Source organism: Gopherus evgoodei, chromosome 12, assembly GCF_007399415.2.
Source record: "Gopherus evgoodei ecotype Sinaloan lineage chromosome 12, rGopEvg1_v1.p, whole genome shotgun sequence".
Classification (NCBI taxonomy): domain Eukaryota; kingdom Metazoa; phylum Chordata; order Testudines; family Testudinidae; genus Gopherus; species Gopherus evgoodei.
Window position 1 is genome coordinate 17,804,682 of NC_044333.1, and position 16,199 is coordinate 17,820,880.

Consider the following 16,199-nt stretch of genomic DNA (forward strand, 5'->3'; position numbering starts at 1 on the left):
AACTACAGCAAGGGAGATTTAGGTTGGACATTAGGAAAAAGTTCCTAACTGTCAGGGTAGTTAAACACTGGAATAGATTGCCTAGGGAAGTTGTGGAATCTCCATCTCTGGAGATATTTAAGAGTAGGTTAGATAAATGTCTATTAGGGATGGTCTAGACAGTATTTGGTCCTGCCATGAGGGCAGGGGACTGGACTCAATGACCTCTCGAGGTTCCTTCCAGTCCTAGAGTCTATGAGTCTATGACAGTGAGCTAGACAGGTTAACTATGCATTGTGTGAAGAAGTACTGCCTAATGTTTGTTTTAAACCTGATACCTATTAATTTCATCGGATGCCCCCTAGTTTTTGTTATGTGGTAGGGTAAATAACACTTTCCCATTCACTTTCACTATACCATTAATGATTTTATAATCCTTTTCTCATATCATCCCTTCGTCGTCGTCTTTTCTATGAACAGTCCCAGCCTTTTAATCTCTCCTCATACAGAAGCTGTTCCATACCCCAGTCATTTGTGTTATCTTTCTCTGTACCTTTTCCAATTCTAAGATCTTTTATGAGATGGGGTGACCAGAACTGCATGCACTATTCAAGATCTAGGTACACCATGGATTTATATAGTGGCAATAATATACATATATTATCTATCCTTTCCCCAGTAGTTCCTAACATTGATAGCTTTTTTGACTGCCACTGTATATTGCACAGATGTTTTTAGAAAACTATCCATGATGCCTCCATGATCTTTCTTGAATGGTAACAGCTAACTTAGATCCTATCATTTTGTATATAGAGTTGGGATTACATTTTACAATCTCCTTTATGTTGCACTTAACATTGAATTTCACCTGCCATTTTGCTGCAGAATCTCCCAATTTAGTGAGAGCCCTTTGTAACTCTTTTTTCAGTCAGCTTCGGACTTAACTATTTTGAGTAATTTTGTATTGTCTGCAAATGTTGTCACTTAGCTGTTCACCTTTTTCCAGATCTTTAATGAATATGTTGAACAGCACCGGTCCCAGTACAGATCCCTGGGATACTACACTATTTGCTTTGCTCCATTGTGAAAATTGAACATTTATTCCTACCCTTTATTTCCTGTCTTTTAACCAGTTACTGATTTATGAGAGGACCTTCTCTATTATCCCATGACTGCTTACTTTGCTTAAGAGCCTTTGGTGCGGGATCTTGTCAAAGTCCAAGAATACTTTATTAACAGAATCACCTGTCCTTGTTAACATCCTCAAAGAATTCTAATAGATTGATGAGGCATGATTTCCATTTAGAAAGGCTATGTTGACTCTTTACCCAACATACTGTGTTTATCTATGTGTATGATGATTCTGTTATTTACTATAGTTTCAACCACTGTGACTGGTATTGAAGTTAGTCTTTCCAGCCTGTTATTGCCGGGATCCCCCCGTTGCCTTTTTAAACAGCATTATGTTATATACCCGTCAGTCACCTGGTATAGAGGCTGATTTAAGTCGTAGGTTACATAATAAAGGTAATAGTTCTACAATTTCATATTTTAGTTCCTTCAGAACACTTGGGTGAATACCATCTTAGTCTGGTGTGACTTACTACTGTTTAGTTTATCAGTTTGTTCCAAAACCTCCTCTAATGGCACTTCAATTTCAGACAGTTCCTCTGATTTGTCACCTCAAGAGAATGGTTCAGGTGTGGGGATCTCCCTCATGTCTGCAGTAAAGACCAATGCAAATAATCCATTTAGCCTCTCTGCAATGGCCTCATCTTTTTTGAGTGGTCCTTGATTGTCCAGTGGCCTCACTGACTATTTGGCAGGCTTCCTGCTTACAATTTTTGTTGCTGTTAGTTTTCATATCTTTCGCTAATTACTCTTCAAATTCTTTTTTGGCCTGCCTGCATTACACTTTGACACTTGACGTTGCCAGAGCTTATGTTCCTTTCTATTTTCCTCACTAGGATTTGACTTCCAATTTTTAAAGGATAACTTTTTGCCTCTAACTGCCTCTTTTACTCTATTTAGCCATGGTGGCATTTTTTGGTGGTCTTACTGTTTTTTTATTAAATATTATTTAGGGTATATATTTAGTTTGAGCCTCTATTATGGTGTTTTTAAATATCTCCATGCAGTTTGCAGACATTTCACCCATTTGACTGTTCCTTTTAATATGCATTTTATTAGCTTCCTCATTTTTGTGTAGTTCCCCTTTTTGATATTAAATGCTACTGTGGTTGGTTTCTTTGCATTTCCCCCCCCTACAAGGGTGTTAAACTTATTTACATTATGATTGCTATTGCCAAACGGTTCAGTTATATTCACCTCTTGGATTAGATCCTGTGCTCCACTTAGGACTAAATCAAGAATTGTCACTCCTTTTCCAGGTTTCAAGACAAATTGCTCCAAGAAGCAGTCATTTATGGTGTCTAGAAATTTTCTCTCTGCATCCTTTGCTGAGGTGACATTTACCCAGTCAACATGGGGATAGTTGAAATTCCCCATTATTATTATTGTATTTTCGGCCCTTATAGCCTCTCTAATCTTCCTGAGCATTTCATAATCACTCTCACCATCTTAATCAAGTGGTCAGCAGTAGGAATATTCTCTTGTTCAAGCATGGAATTTCTGCCCATAGACATTCTATGCTACTGTTGGAGTCATTTAATAATTTTATTTTGAGTCTGCTTTCTTTCACATACAGTGCCACTCCCCTGACCAGTGCAACCTATTCTGTCATTCTTACATATTTACATCCTGGTGTTCCACTGATTATCCTCATTCCACCAAGTTTACATGATGCCTACTATATCTAACTTCATTTAATGCCTGGCACCCTAGTTCACCCGTCTTTGTATTTAGACTTCTACAATTTGTATATAATCACTTGTCCATTTTGTCAATGTTCAGTTGCTTGCCTTCATGTGTTATATTTAAATAGGAGGTTCCTGCATTTGACTGTTCCTCACTAGCTCCTATTGTACTTTATCAGCTTCTTTCCTATCCTCTTCACTAGGATATAGTGATGTCATTCCATATCTTTATGAAAATATGCTTATATGAATGACATAACTGAGATACTTTATGCCAGATGGCTCATGTGAGATATCATTGGAAAGGTTATGATTTACTGAATGTGATTATCCAATTTTTATGTCTGTATCATTTCTGTATCTGAAGTTAGGAATATTGACTATGTATCTGTATTTCAACTATGCTACTTTGGATGATGCCCACTGCTAACACTTCAGGTCCAACAATGGAGAAGGCAGACAGGACGGATGGCCCATCAGGAGGACAACAGACTGTGAAAAGTTTGGCCTCAATACTGTCATTGACTCGTGGATGCTGTGATCCTACAGAGTCAGGTGGTCTTGTCACCTGATACAAAAACATTACCTGGGATGACTTGTAACTTTTCCACTGTGAGGGAAAGGGGGTCAAGTTTGGGAAACAAAGCATTCCCGCCTTATGTAAATCCTATTTAAGGATGGGGAGGAAGGCAAATAGGACTTCCTCTCTATGGCCTGTCTGCCCAAGAAGAAAGACTGAAGCCAAGGGAGGAGTCCAGGCTGAGATGGGGGTCCAGTCTGAAAAGGAATATAATGGGAACTCTGAACCACAGAAGCTTTGCAACCTGCCTGCAACAATGTCCAGGATGAGAAATATTAATTGTAACCAATTTCTTTAGTGTATTAAGCTTAGTTTGCATGCTCTGTTTTATTTTCTTAGTAATCTGCCTTGTTCTGTCTGCTACCTCTTTAACTACTTAAAATATACCTGTTACAGTTAATACATTTATTTCTGGTTTACAATATAATCAGTTTGTGATTTCTAACTGGGAGGTGGGGGCGAGATGTTGTGCATACCCTCCTCCATGTTGAGGGAAGAGGCAAATTCCATATAATGTTTGGTTTGTACTCCAAGCGGGGGGTGGACATCTGGGTGCTGTGGCAAGCCCATTAAGCTGAGCCTTCCCAGAGTGGATCTCTGTCTCTCTGTGCAGCTGGGTGTGGCCCTGCCTGTGTGCTTGGTTGGAAAAGGCTAGGAGCCCAGCAAGACCAGCTAAAAGGAGGCCCAAGGTGGCAGAACAGGTAGAATCAGTGATCCAAGGGGTCCGACCTGTCACACAGAGTTTCCCCCTTAAATTAATTCATCCCAGAGGGATGTCTCTGCCTGAATTGTATGCCCATCTGTTCCTGTTGGCTTTCCCCCAGACTTTAGTTTAAAATGCTTTACTTCAAACACATGCTTAATTCCCATTAATTTGAATGGGATTGTTCATGTGCTCAACTTAGTGTTTGTTTATTATTAGTAGTATTATCATAGCACTTAGGGACTTCAGTGGTGGACCAGGTCCCCATGGTGCTAGGCACTATACAAACATGGAACAAAAAGATGGTCCCTGCCTCAAGGAGCTTAAAAACAGCTATAGACTAGGGAGGAATACAAGGAAACAATCAGACAATATTGGTCAGTACGATGGGCTGTGATATCAGCACACCAGCAGCCTAGTAATTGTGAATTTTTTTTGTTGGCCTTTGCTGAAGCAAAGTTACATAGCTCAGCTTTGCCTTTTAAGTTTTTGAGATAACGTATCTGGATAGGGATCGAAAGGTTCCATCAATTTCCACTTGTTCACTAATTGATGGGAAAACTGTGTATTTTGACATAATCTGCTGCTAAACTGTGAAGGGCCACCAACTTAGTTGTAGCTGGAAATACTACTCTCTGTTGTAGTAATTGGGCCTACAAATTTACCTTAATTGTGAGCTCAAACTGTGAAAAGTGAGTGAAAGTTCATAAAAATGTCACAATAACCTAAAACCGTAACTATTGATAGGAAAAGATGCTAAAGGGTAACAGACTGAATTACTCCAAACAAAAAAGCCCACTAATGTAACTCCAGGATCATGTCTGGTAAACAAGAAAAGTGCTAATGGACTGGAAATTAATGAACCAAACTTGATGTGTCAGAAATTAGGCCTAACTGTTGAACAAAATAATGAGTGGATGGGCTATTCCAACCATCACTATCTTCTGGGGCTTCCTATGGAAAATATGGATGGACAGAGGCAAAGCAAAGGGGAAACCTGGCTGACCGAAAGACAAGAGAAAGGGAAGGAGCAAGCTTCACTATCATGGCTGCCTAGGACCCTGACCTTTATTCATCCTAATCCTGAGGGATGTCATGACCAAACTGCGGCAGAGAGAGAGACCTAGACGACACCACCAGCTCCAGCTAAACCCTGAATGCCACCTGGGATGTTAGACTTTTGTCTACCCTCTGACTCCTCAGTGTGTCCTTTTCCTTCCCTATCTAATTTCTTTTTTTTCCTCTCTCCCTTTTCCTTCTCTCTAATATAAGTCTGGCTCAGATTGCATATTTTGTAAAACTGCTGTAAACCTGTGACCAGAAAGATGATTTAAAAGGGGTTCAGCTATGGCCGCTGCCATCGGCAGCGCAGTGGAGCTAAGGCAGCTTCCTGCCCACCCTCGCTCTATGCCACTCCTGGAAGCGAATGGCACGTATGTACGTACATACGTGTGTGTGCGTGCACATTGCCCCCACCCCAAACGCTGACTCCGCAACTCCCATTGGCCAGGAACTGTGGCCAATGGGAGCTGCAGGGGCGGTGCCTGTGGGCAGTGCCATGCGGAGGCACCCCCCCCCCGGCCCTTCTGCCTAGCAGTTGCTGCCAAAGGGGTGTTCAGGTAGATTTTGGGAGCTGTCCGAGGTAAGCACCACACCCCTCACCCTCTCCTGCTCCCCAACCCCCTGCCCCAGCCCAGAGCCTGCATCCCACACCCCTCAGCCCCTCCTACACCTCATCCCAAAGACCACACCCAACCCCCATCCCAGAACCTTAGGCAGGTGTGGGGAGGTCGGGACTTGGACCCATTCTGAGCACCACCAAAAATTATACAAACCTGCCACCCCTGAAAGGCAGCTAAATGCAATGCCCTAAACAGCCCAATACTGGTACAAATTTGCAAGGTGACTGATAAAATCATATGTTGTGCTTCTGTTTTTTCCAACTTAGTTGCAAATGAGAGTCAACACTGAAGCAAGAAACCCTTTGCCTTTCTTTGTGTGTGTGTGTGTGTGTGTGTGTGTGTGTTTGCGTTTGTGTTTGCGTTTGCGTTTGTTTTTCTATGAAACAGGATGAGACTTTAACAGTCACAACACCCCCGTCCATCTCAACCAGCTTCTTTTTTTCTCTAAAGGACAATTACTACCCTCTTTAACACCATCTAACAAACTGTCAAAGTCCCTGCCCCCTCCCCTACAAGTCTCTCTTCAACTGAAGGGAAAAGGAACAAGACATTAAAATGAAAGCCTTACTTAAAGCATTTGAAAAGTAAAATTTTAACCTTTTATTAAAGATACAGAAGAAGAAGGAAAAGTGGTTAATAGTGTTTAATGGTGTTTGCCACGGTAATAAGCAAGCTGAGATCTCTGTATCCTAAATCTTGTTTAAGGCTGTTTAATGTAGGACAGTGACAGGATCATGTTAACACCTCTGACTCTTTGGGCCTCTTATTACATTCTAAATTAATACAACACCTCCAGGCTGGTTATGTGGGTGACACTGAAGGACATTCATGGGTCCCAATTATCCCTAAATTTAGCTCATAGATTAATGGCCTTTCCAGAAGTAAAACAGATTTAGGTCCTTTATCATTGTAGAATAAAGGGCCTCTCTGTATCAGAGCAAGTCTAAAAGGAGAGAAAGATCAGGTCTGCACAATCGATCCATCGCACTTCACTGATGCTAGAAGACAAGATGCGTTGCACGATAGCAAAGTTGTTCAGCACCTTCCAGCAGCAGAGCTTGACATAGGGAGAACTTCTCACTGAAATCATACTGTCAGTAATCGTCAGTTAAATAAGCTTCCAGGTAACACCATGGGCTTTGTACGAAAAAAAAAACATATTCTTAGGCTAAAACAATATCAGTCTTTCCAGCACATTATAGAAGTCTGTCGTATTTACCTGCTTTTGAATTGACTGGTCTGCTGCCAACCCAGCTCTCCTTTCTATCAATCGGAGAGAGTTTTTTTTGTTGTGTTTTGAAATGGAATTCTCTGCTTTAAATCCTTCCTGAAAGCCAAATCCTGAGTGTGTTGTCAGTAAATGGGAGATGAAGATGCTCAGAACCTCTTGGGATTTGGCTACCGGTCCTCATTCAGGAACTCTGACTCCTGATAATCCCACTCATTTCCATTCATTCAGGTGTGACAATTGGGAGTGTGCTACAAAGAATGAACTTCCTATCTACCAGTGCCACAGTAGGGCTCCTTTTTATGTGTATCAAGCATTTACATATCATCAGTGACCTAGAGCACAAAGAGCAAATCAGCATCTCTAAAGTAAAATAATCAATCGTATGGTAAGGAACTGAATGGACGCAGTCAGGAAACACTGCTATTAAAATTTAACTTTTATCTATCTATCTATCTATCGTGTGTGTGTGTTTGTGTGTGTAGGAGGCAAATTGGCTGTATGTATTGTATTGAGATTTCATGTGGCACCACAATGAAAATGAATTGTAATGTAGAAACTAATCAATGAGCCTTCTTGGGTTGTTTTTTTAAAATGGAATTAAAAATAAGGTTCTAACTGATGCATTTGGTGTCCTCCCATTTACAAAATAACTGATTAGTGAGACCTGCCCAATCAACTAGGGATTCTATATTCAGAATCAGTTGTACCTCTTAAGAATGCAATGCTCTGCCTGCCTTCTTGATTGGCCCACCACAGTCGTGAGCAGACAAATTGCCCACTAGTGATTCCGCTCACACAATGCTGGGCAAATGACCAATTGCTCTTATCATTTTGCAACTAACAGGTACTATTGATTCTTTTTCTCTTTTTATTTACGTTACCTCATTTTTCTTCTGTTCTTTGCTCTCCTGTTACTTTGTTAGCTACAGATTTGCCTTTCCTTGTCCTTTACGAGGGCAATGAACTTTAACAGAAAATTGTAACTGAGTTTAGTGCTTATAAGGCCTTATTAAGTGGAGGACAACAATAGCACTGTCTTGAACCAAGTATAATATAGGTTTGCATTGTTCAAGCTTCCTGACATCTCTGCCAGTGTCACTTCAGTATTGCTTGGCAAAATTCCTGTTGTTCTAGTCAATAGGCTCTTTTTATAGACTGCCAATAGTACCAAAATAATAATACATAGCATTCAGCATGGATGAAGCATATTTACAGAGCTTTACAGATGTAATTATACCACCCTAAAACATAATTCAAACGTGAAGTATTTTTGCAAGTATCACCTGTGATCCAAGCTATAATTTGAACCCACACATGACAGTGTCAGATATTATGGCAATGGTGGTTAATATCTTGGCTATAAAAGCAGCAAAGAATCCTGTGGCACCTTATGGACTAACAGACGTTTTGGAGCATGAGTGTTCGTGGGTGAAAACCCACTTCATCAGATGACATGCATCTGACGAAGTGGGTTTTCACCCACGAAAGCTCATGCTCCAAAACGTCTGTTAGTCTATAAGGTGCCACAGGATTCTTCGCTGCTTTTACAGATCCAGACTAACACGGCTACCCCTCTGATATCTTGGCTATAGCAATTCCTAATATCACTTTTCCACATAACGAATTGCTGCTGTTGGCCAAGGTATGTCACTAGACCGCAAATAGGAGAAACAGCGGTCTTCACAGTCAGAGTATGTCTGCACTGCCGTTGAAGGTGTGACTTCAGCTAAAAACAGTATGTATTTAAATAATCATCTTTAGCATGTCGGTAAAGATAGCAGTGAAGACATAGCAGGGTGAGCTATTCAAGCCCACTCAGACTCCTGGATATATCTTTGCCTTCCTAGCTCACGCGGGGGTCTCTGTCACTGCATCTTCACTGCTATTTTCAGCTATGCTAGCTACATCAAAGCTAGCATGGGTATGCCTGTGAGCTGCAGTCACAGCTCTGATTGCAGTGCAGACATACCAACAGATAGGAAGGACAGACACCGTAGCTTATGCAATCAGGGATGTGCAGGTAGGTGTTCATAAGCCAATCTCTCTTAAGATGTGGCCCATGCTACAGAAGATTTGAGAACCCCTTGACTAATAGAATATTTGAAAATCAAGAATGGTCATTCCCAAATCCTGCAAGCGGCTTTTAATCACTACAGATCTCAAACAATTAAAAACATTAAAATCTTAAAATTGTAGGTACAGGTAAACAGAAGTCTCTGCATATTCAAGTGCTGCATAAATATTTAACATATCAGTGTAAAACCTTCCTTTAATAATAAATTTTCCCAGGGGTGAGTTGTTACTATGCAGAGGATCAGAGCTCAAACATTGAGTTGGCTTTTCCTTACTCCATGGGCCGGTAGCAGCTGGGTGGGGGAGGAGGAAAAATTTGTGTCTCAACCTTTGGCTTGGTTTGCAGAAAGACACACAATTCCAGAGGGATCTTGGTAGCTTTCCTTTGGATGATGGAGTGTGCTAGGAGATTTGAATGACATCTGGAAGACCTATAGTCTTAGTACTGTCAGGCTTCCTGGTGAGGATAAAGGAAAATGTCTTTTCGAGAAAGCATGATGTTAAATTGTTGGAAGCTCTTTTGAACAAACCTTTTCTCCAGCAAAGGTATGGGACTAAAACTTGCATGAGTTTTTGGCTCCCCTCTCTGTAATTCTTCTTGACCCCATACCCACACCAGTGTTTAGATATTGCTGCTCCTGGCTGCTCTCCTTGACCTTGCTTAGACCTTGTTATCTCTGAGTGGAGTCTCCTTTCACATGGCTACAAAGGGGCTGAGATCTATTTACTCTTTCTTTGGATTCTGTACAGTGATCTCTTTTCCAGCTCCACAGGCAACTGTGTATAGGTAGCATTGGCATTATTTCTGGTTCTATCAACTGGCTCAGATCCAGATGCACTTTAAGAGTTTTTGAGACTGGTATTGGTTTTCCTGGAAAAGTATATTATAAGAAGACTTCTTGATTGCTAATACAGCTGTGTTTTCTATAGATTTACATTGTAATTGGAACCGCTTGTTATTAATATAGCGCAGATTTCTCATAGAATTCTGTTGAGATTAACCAACTCCGAAACAACCAACCCATTCACAGCACAAGATGTTTGTGAGTTTGCAGAAAGAAAAAGCATGCAATGTTAAAAACATACTGACACAAGAAAGGAAATACATTTCTTCATTAACTGTATATCTTCCAACATGTAGGCATAGGAGGTGAGTGAAAATACGGCTTTCTTATATTCCTCAAGTAGACCTGGGTTTTGGTGGGCATATATTTTTCCCTCTCTCTAATTTCCTTCATTCTTGGTGTGGGTGAATGGGTATGTGCACACATACATTAGTCCATTTATGCTTTTTTTTCTGGTAATTTTGGTGTGTGATTTACTTCTAGAGTGGAGTAATTCTGAAAAGTCTTCTTTGTATTTGTTTCTGGGAGGAGTATAATTTGTCATTGATTATTGATAAACCACCTATTTAGAAGTTCTCTTAATTTTTAGTATGTCTGTTCTGAAGGTCACTTCGGGGTTTTTTTTTTGTTTTGTTTTTTTTGAAGACTTGCAATTGTACATGTTTCATTAATTTTCAGTATTGTTTCTGGCTTTGTAATGTTTCTCTATTAAAAAGTCAAATAACAATGAAGAATAAAGTAATCTATATTATATGATGCCTGCATTCTCCAGAAAGCTACATCCTGGTTTAATATATTGTCATAGATCATGTCAGGTTATTACTTATGCATCTTTTCACATAGCAAAAAACAGTACAGAATTTGATGTATGATATGGGGCAATAAATGAACAAAATGTCTTTTTTAAGCATTGATTCCTTGCTACCTATGATAATTTGCATTGTATGTTCAGCCTTTATATAACACCTTTAAAATATAGGTTAATAACACATACACCAGTGGAATTATAAAAGGGCCAACAACAGTTACAATCAGTTTGTCTAAAGACTGAGCATTAGTCTTTGCACCAAAATTAACATGCTGTGGGTCAAAAGTGGTTCCTGCGTCTGCTGTATTTCCCAGGAAGGTGGTTCTCTGTATAGCACACTGGCTGGGGTACATAGAAGATATGAGACTATTCATATAATACTATTCAAGTGATAGATGCCTGTGCTTTTGGTGATGAAAGTCCCAGATTCAGTCCTCATTGACAGATGAGCCATATTTAGGGTTGTTACATCTGTACTATCTTGCTTGAATGTTGGATTGGCTGCTGAAATTGAAGTGAGGTTCCTTGACTCTGTAGTATTAGAACCAGGCCATCTCCAAAGGATTTGGTCTAAGGTAAAGACTTTTCTATTGTGTTATTACAAAATCTCATGCTTTGCTATTATCATTTAAAAATTCTCTCTCTATATATCTATATATAGATGTATATAAATAATATTTAAAATTCCTATCTAATTTTTAATATAGGGCAATTTTTAAGCCCCTAACTTTCAGGATTGTTGAACAGCCTCCTGTGGAATATTTTAGCTACATTGTCAATTAAGCCAGCTAGTTTAGGGGACTTGAATTCATCAGCTCACAAAGGGCAGGGCAGACTCAGAAAATGGTGTGCTGCAGAGTTATGGTCCTTCCTTTGGTTTAGTCATTAATCTAGCGCACACATAGGATCAGACCAAATTACATGCAGAAAAGTAGCTACTATACTAGGGACTAGTTTTGTTAACATTCCCTTGATTTGACAGCTGGAGTACATGAATGTCATTCCTGACCTTTTCAATGTTACAGCTTCTTCACTCTCCTATTCAGACTCCTGCAGCTGTGGTATGGAAGTGAACTTTAATAATCTTTCCCAACACATTACAAACAGTTATTGTTTAAAGTAGTATAAAATTTAAGAACCTTTCATTTCACTGCTGTTTAAACTATTAAGTAAATGTTAGCAATTAAAAATGGTGAGTATTTTCTGACTGCTTTGGTAGAATAACCTGATATTAGGTCTCCAGATTTCATTGTGATTTTATGACAATGGAAGAGAGCATACTGGCCAGACACCATAATTACTGCTGGAAGTTACTTTCCAAGTTCTCCTGTTAGTAACTTTTATTTAATATTATGGGGTCAAATCCTGTGGTGATGTGAGGACTTCTACGGAAATTAATATAAGTAAGTCTATAAAAGCTGAATTCCGAATACATATATTTGAAAATGATTGGACCAGATCTTTAGCTGCTGTAAATTGGTATTGCTTCGTTGAAGTCAATGGAATGGTGTCAATTTACACCATCTGAGGATCTGGCCCTCTTCTAAAAGTAAATATGGTAAAGGAACTCACCCCTGTATGGGGATACATGATTTAGGGTCTGTTCAAGGTGACTGCACTGTCCTTGTGCGATGGAGAGGAAGTGGCCCCTCCTCTCAGATGGAGGGGAAGTGACAGCTGGAAGAGAAGAGGAGGACAGTTGAGGGATAGATGCAGGCAGGGGGGAGTTTAAGAGAGACACAGATAATCTGGGATTAAATGGAGAGAAATGTGGCAAGGGGAGGGGTGCAGCCAGAGGGATTGAGTGGAGAGGCTGATATTGGGCAGGACAGACTGACATGCAGCAGAGGGGCCCGTCAACTTAAAGCTGACTGGTCAAGTCAGTCCGTGTCTGATGGATGTTACTAAGCATCTGCACCTAGATGTTCATGCGCATTGGGTTCAATCATCTCCTGTCATTGATACGTGTTGTCCTGGAGACCCAGAACATGAGTCCAAGATCCCATGGGTCTGATCTAATGTGCAAACCTGCAAACAAGCATCACTGGAATCAAGTCCATCTCTACAGAAAGTTGAGAGGTGCTTTGAGGTTCAAAGACTGACTTGGGCACTAGACAGAACCCAGTGAGAGATCTGGGAAAAGGGGAACCTAGAACTAAAAATAAATAAAAAATCATGATAATACATACAGAGATTCAGATTTTTTTTTAATTTAGAGGGTTATATTTAGTGAAATACACTTAGTGATAACTTATAGTCAGTGTGTGTATTCAAAACTTTATTATATATTCATATATTTAATATTATTGTAGGTAGGTGGAATCCAGTTTCATTTGTTCCAGTTTAAATAACATCCCAGTTCTTTTGGGTGGGTTTTTGTTTTTTTGTTTTTTTTTGGACAACCAGTTGTATTATCTATTATTAAACAACCTTTTATCACAGTGTAACACCCCTTCCCCTCTGCTTTTGCCTACCAAGTACACTACACCACCACTGTGAAATACCATTGCTAAATCTTGGTCAGTGGTTTTGGGACAGGGTGACCCTCAGATGTTTTTCAAATTATAAAACAATAACCCTACTCTGAAGTCAGTTTACAATAAATTTAATAAATCAGACATTTAGAATAGCATTTAGCATAATATGCTCAAAAACATCGGTTCTGATCTGAGTTCAGAAAACACCTAATTTTATTAGAGGAAAATATAATGTATCCACTGTACTATCATGGCAAATTATTAGAATTTAAAATAATTACTCTGTATTATTTGTCATGTGTATCATTTAAATAGTGAAAATAAAGAGCTGTCTAAAGGGAGGTACTGGAGCCTTTCCAAGGAAGTTTCAGTATGGTATAGTTGTTTTGAGCCTTCTGGACTGGAGATAAAAGTGCAGTGAAGATGACTCACCCTAGCAAATGGTTTGTAAGAAAACTATGTAACTGACTTCCTTAGCTTCAGAGCATGCACAGAAACTGTAAATCCAAAAGGTGTCAATTTACAGTTCAAATGCAGCTTCTCACTGCTTTGCTGGAACCAGTGACACCTGTGACAGGTAGGGCTGTTTCTGGAAATGCAGATTGCCTCCTAATACAAGCTTGGAAAAAGGGGGAAATCATTTATAATTATTTGCATTGCAACAGCAGGTAGGAGCTGCGGTCATGGACAGGGACCCCATTGTGCTAGGTGCTGTACAATTGCGGAGCAAAGAGACCTTGCCCCAAACTGTTTCAGTCCAGCTGGGTTTGTCCTCAAACTATGAATGGGCTACTTTTATGCAACCAGTGTCTAGTTAACAGAGTATAGAAGAATCTTAGTGCTAATTTTGACTGATAACTGGAAGATTGGTTGTGAATGCTGAATTTGGGGAACTAGAGACTAGGTAGAGCTGGTGAAAATTTCTGAATGTTTCCCTTTGTAGATGAAAATCTTCAATGAAATTTGATTGAAAAAAGTGGATGACATTTTTGTGAAAATGTTCAGATATGATGATCTCTTGTTTACTGACCAGCTCAAAGAATGGCTGAACAAATATGAATATGAAACCAATGATGATGATCACAAAATACACTCTACTTGTGTAACCAATTGCTGATTAGTTGTACTTACTTTCTAATGTGCTAGTAAATGTACTATATATTTTCTAAAAACAACTCACTCAGCCTCTGCTGGTAAATCAGCTGCTGAGATTGTCAGTTTTGATGTGAACTGAATATTAGGAAAGAGCAGGTTAGAAAAGATCTAAAGATGGATGAGAGGCAATGTATTTTAGAAGAGAGGATAAATAATTTAGAGCATTTTTGCTCCTGGAATACTATTCACTAAAAGCATTATCTACAATGAGGGCTATAATCTGTTTTATACCAGGTCCATCACCATAGCATAAAGGCCGTTCTGACGGGACAACAGTGGAAATGTCAAGTATTTCTCTCCTACAGTGTTCTTCAGTGTGAAGTCTTCAGGTGAAGTTTTTTCTGTGTGGACTTTGTCCAGTCTGCTCTTCTTGTAAATATGGCCATTGTTGTATGTTTATATGTAAGAAAAGAAAATACATAGGCCAGGTTGTGGCTTTTAAGTAACAGCACTGAACAGGCAGGTGTTGTGGAGCCATGCTGCTCAAGGAGGAGGACAAGAGATTGTGTCCCTGCAAGATCACACCCTGGCCACAAGTGAGGGTCATAAGCCAACAAGAAGGTGGAAAGGTGAGAGGAAGGACAAAGATGACAATGATTGGAATGGGTTACCTAGGGAGGTGGTGGAAACTCCTTTCTTAGAAGTTTTTAAGGTCAGGTTTGATGAAGCCCCGGCTGGGACAATTTCGTTGGGGATTGGTCCTGCTTTGAGCAGGGGGTTGGACTAGATGACCTCCTGAGGTCCCTTCCAACCCTGGTATTCTATGATTGGATCGTGTGATTACTCAGCAAGGCATGGGTATATTAAAATTAGTTTAATTTTCTCTCACTTGTGGGAGATATGGCAGAAGTTTTAAGGAGGTATTTTAATATAGAGAAGTAAGTGGCCAGGAGAACTTGTTTGGGGAGGGCATATCATGAGCTGGGGAATGCACAGAAGAATGTAGGTGGAAACAGGAGATGGCTGCTAATGGGCAGTATGGATAGCATCACTGGTGCAGAGGAGGGAATAGTGGGGTGAACATGAAAGGAGACAGAAATGGAGATACCACATGCTAGTATTTTTGTTACTTGAGTGAATGACTTACAAAACTAACCAACAAAGCAGGGGACCTAGATTGTGAATTGCATCTATTACAATCAGCATTATCATTCAAAATTTGCATTCAATTAACATTTAAGCATTTGGGCTCAATATTTGCTTTTCACAAAACTAGCGCACTTGAATGTTTGTCAGAAAGGTTGAGAACATGATCAAATGGAAATGTGACTAGATAGTCAGGGGAAACTTTTTTGCCACTGTTTATTGGCCCTGCATTATCTGTTTAGGAAATATGTGAGTGAGCTAATGTGCAGCTAGATTTAAATCACTGCAGCCAATAACTCTCTTTTGAATTGCTGTGTGGAAAGAACAGTAAGACCAAGCTTGTGAAATGGAGATCCAAATTATCACTGATGTATCTCCACTGATACCAGGAATAATTTATGTAGCCCAGTGGCTATCTCAGACTTGACTGTAGTAATTACAGAAGAGCTCAACAATAACAACCCCCCTGCCCCTCCTCTCATTACTCACCAACCTGATCCAGATGGGAATTCTGGTAAAGTTCAGTTTAAATTAGCTGCTTTTTAATATATTCTTATCATTTGGAAGGCTCATTTCAAAGATATCACATAGCTAACAGGGTGGGAGCCCTTCTGAGAGTTAAGTATCAGAGGGGTAGCCGTGTTAATCTGGATCTGTAAAAGCAGCAAAGAATCCTGTGGCACCTTATAGACTAACAGACGTTTTGGAGCATGAGCTTTCGTGGGTGAATACCCACTTCTTCAGATGCATGTATTCACCCATGA

General features: G+C 39.9%; 1 long non-coding RNA gene across 3 annotated transcripts in view; it reads right to left on the reverse strand.

Moving 5' to 3' along the window:
• Positions 1–6,397: 6,397 nt before the first annotated feature.
• Positions 6,398–16,199, reverse strand: part of LOC115660420 — a 49,159-nt gene continuing 39,357 nt past the window's right edge. The window contains exons 4-5 of one of the 3 annotated variants that reach the window (XR_004002814.1): positions 12,290–12,394; positions 10,535–10,614 (exon numbers count right to left, since the gene is read on the reverse strand). This is a non-coding gene — a long non-coding RNA (uncharacterized LOC115660420). Of the gene's footprint in view, positions 6,898–10,534; positions 10,615–12,289; positions 12,395–16,199 lie in introns of those variants that run through there. The other 2 variants (XR_004002815.1, XR_004002816.1) reach the window with 2 other exon arrangements.